Source organism: Cynocephalus volans, chromosome 5 (assembly GCF_027409185.1).
Source record: "Cynocephalus volans isolate mCynVol1 chromosome 5, mCynVol1.pri, whole genome shotgun sequence".
Classification (NCBI taxonomy): Eukaryota; Metazoa; Chordata; class Mammalia; order Dermoptera; family Cynocephalidae; genus Cynocephalus; species Cynocephalus volans.
Genome location: NC_084464.1, coordinates 151,554,366 through 151,557,736, shown reverse-complemented (window position 1 = coordinate 151,557,736; position 3,371 = coordinate 151,554,366).

The window sequence follows — 3,371 nt, the reverse complement described above, 5'->3', positions numbered from 1 at the left end:
TCTTTAACTTTCACCTACAGTTACTTTCTCTTTTTCAGTCCCAATATAATTTATTTGAGAAGTCCCTTTGATTTATTAATCCCATTGGGAAAGAAAAAAATTAGTCTTTTCAAAAAGTTATCTTCTTTTTTTGTGTGTGCTTCTCCTTGTCCTTGTTTTCTGTATTATAAATTTCTGCTCTTGCCTGTGCAATTTCCTTTATATATAGATAGATAGCTATTGATTGATTGATAGATAGATAGATAGATAGATAGATAGATAGATAGATAGATATGTCTTTGTATTCATGCTACTGTTCTGGTTCTATTTTCTTTAGTTAAATGAATAAACAAAAAATTCTCAATCTTTCTTTTCTTTTTTTAGCATATGCAATTAGGATTATACATTTCTTTATAATACATTCACCGTAGGCCAGAAGTTTTAATATGTGCTATTTTCACTGGCATTTAATTCAAAATGTTTTATTATTGCCATTACTCTTTCTTTTAAGACCTACAAATTATTTATAATTAAATACTTTTAAATTTATAAGTACATAAAATTTCAGGTTTATCTTTTTGCTCGTGAGTTTTAACTTTATTTTACTATAGAAAATACAGTGAGAAGGTGGTATATATGATATTGATTTTCTGAGATCTGCTTTGGGGACTAGCAATGTACTCCAATTTTATAAATGTTCCATGTTTGCTGTCAATGAATATGTATTCTGTATTTGTTGGAGATAAAGTTGTATTTGCTTGCCAATTATATTATTCAAATCTTCTAAATCCTTACCTATTTTTGACTGATGTATCAGTTTTCACAGAGATATATTAAAATCCCTTGCTGGGATTAAGGATATGTCTATTTCTTCTTGTAATATTATCAGTATTTGATTTATATATTTTGAACCTGTCTTTTTTTCTTTTTTTTTTTTTTTTGCATCTTGCTTGAGAATTTTCCCTTTTATCATATTGTAGTGAGTCCATACCTATTAGTGGGTTTTTATATTAAACACTATTTTATCTGATAGTAGCTTAGCTATATCAGATGTTTTGAACTGAATTTTGTACCCCCATGCCCCAAATTCATATGTTGAAGTGTCAATCTCTATCAGAAAGCAACTGTATTTGGAGACACAGTTTTTAAAGAGGGGATTAAGCTAAAATGAGGCCATTACGATGGGGACCTAATCCAATATGATTGGTGGTATCCCTATAAAAAAAGGAGGGGACACCAGTGATGTATGTGCACAGAGGGATGACCAAGTGAAGAGGTGGTGAGAAGACAGCCATCTGCAAGCCAAGGAGGGAAGTAGAAACCAACCTGCTGACACCTTGATCTTGGACTTCTTAGCCTCCAGAACTCTAAGAAAATAAATTTCTCTTGTTTAAACCACCCAGTCTGTGGTATTTTGTTTTGGCAGCCCTAGCAACTAAAATGCCAGATTTCTTTTGATTAATATTTGTCTGGAGTATCTAATTCTATTCTATTACTTACAACATTTCTGTGACATTCTGTTTTAGGTATTCCAGCTTTAAATTTATTCGTTCTTTCCTTTTATGTTATCCATTTTTTGGTTTCATTGTGGAATTGATAATTTGCTCATTTTACTACATAATTTTTTTGTGAATTAATATTTGGCTGAGATTGTATTTTTTTGTGTGTAAATCTTACAAACTTGTAAAAGTAACTTTCAGAACTATTTTGCATTTGTTTCTACTGGGTACTCAGAGACTTGTCTTATTTTGTACCAGATTTAGATTAAATTTTTCACCTTGAAATTTCCGCCCAACCCAAAGAGTTTAAATTCATACTCAGACCTATGGTTTTAATTAATATGGATAGTTGCTTTGTTGTTTGTTCTTTTCCCCCAAGACTCAAACATGGAAAAGCTTTCTTGCCACATCTGTGGTCTGCTGAGCAAAGTTTTCATGCTCCTTTGAATGGAAGGTTAGCTTCTAGGAGATCCTGATTTAGGACAGTAATCTTAGTTTTCACTTCTTGCTGTAGGTTTTGCCCTGGGCTAAGTTTCTTGTCCACATTCTTCATGTAATTCCCTCTTGATGGAGTTATTTCTAAACTGCCCATGCTTAGGTCTAGAGGTTAAGAAACTAAGAAGAAAGTCACCAGTACAAAGCTAAATTGCTGAGCAGAGATGTCAGCAGTCTATTGAGCTGGGGAGACAAAAAAAGGACTCAAGCGCCCACCAAAGAGGAGGGTCTCTGGTCACAACTCCAGGCTTTCTGTGGAGACCACTGTTAACTACACCTAAGGAGAAAGAACAAACCAGACATAGACCAGTCTTCTAAAAGCCTAAAACACAGCTGCAAATAAACCCAATCAAAAATTGCATCAAGGTGAACCACCTTTAATCTATGCATATGAATTTTATGCATTTTTAAATTTATCAAAATCTCTGCTCAGCTTTTCAATCTCTCAGCAGCCTCTTATAGAATCAGTTGATATCACTATAATCAAATCACGGTTGTCCAGGAATTCATTCTTCCCTAAAGCCCTTTTATATCTTTACAAGATAAAAATGTATTTGCTACCAATATAAAAGTTGTATTATTTTGTTATTTAGGTATGTTTTCAAACATTGGAACATTATGTACAAAGATAAAAGGTAGATACTGAGATTTATTTAAAAGTATATATGTCCAGTTGTAGAGCTAGGTCTGAGTCTGGAGCTCACAGACCCCTCGAGCCCATTGTCCAGACCAGGTCACAAACCCTTCACGCACAGGTCTACAAGCTAGGTAACCAGAAAAAAGGTCCTTGGAGCCTTGGTCAAAGAGATAATAAGCTTTATTCAGCACACACATGTCTAAGAGCTAGGTAGTCCAGAGAGAAACTGAGCAGCTGCTGGCAAAGTAAACATGCTCTATTTTTAGATATGAGCTCTCTGCAACCAGAAGAACATAGCCCCGGCCTCACACACTGAAGAACACACAAGAATAGCAACAAGCCAAGAAGATACATGGGTGGCATGGGCACTAACTCCACCCCCACACAACTCGTTTACAAAGAATGGGCTGCACCACCCCCAACCAGACTTGAGGTGTGGGGGCCTGACTAAACTGCTCTATTTTCCTCACACCAGTCTTCACAAAAGGACCAATTGTTTACTTAACTACACTTACTTGGGGTGAAAAAGACAACTTCTGTGTTTGAGAATCTCTTGATATTTAAATATAAGCTTTGTGGAATATTTTTTCAAAAATTATTTTACCTCAAAAAATGAGAAAATTGTTATTAAGTATAAAATGCTTCAGATATTAATATTGCACATAAATGCGTGTGCATATGCATATTTTGGGGGGGGGGGGGCTGGCCAATACAGGGTTCCGAACCCTTGACCTTGATGTTACCAGTGCTATGCTCTCCCA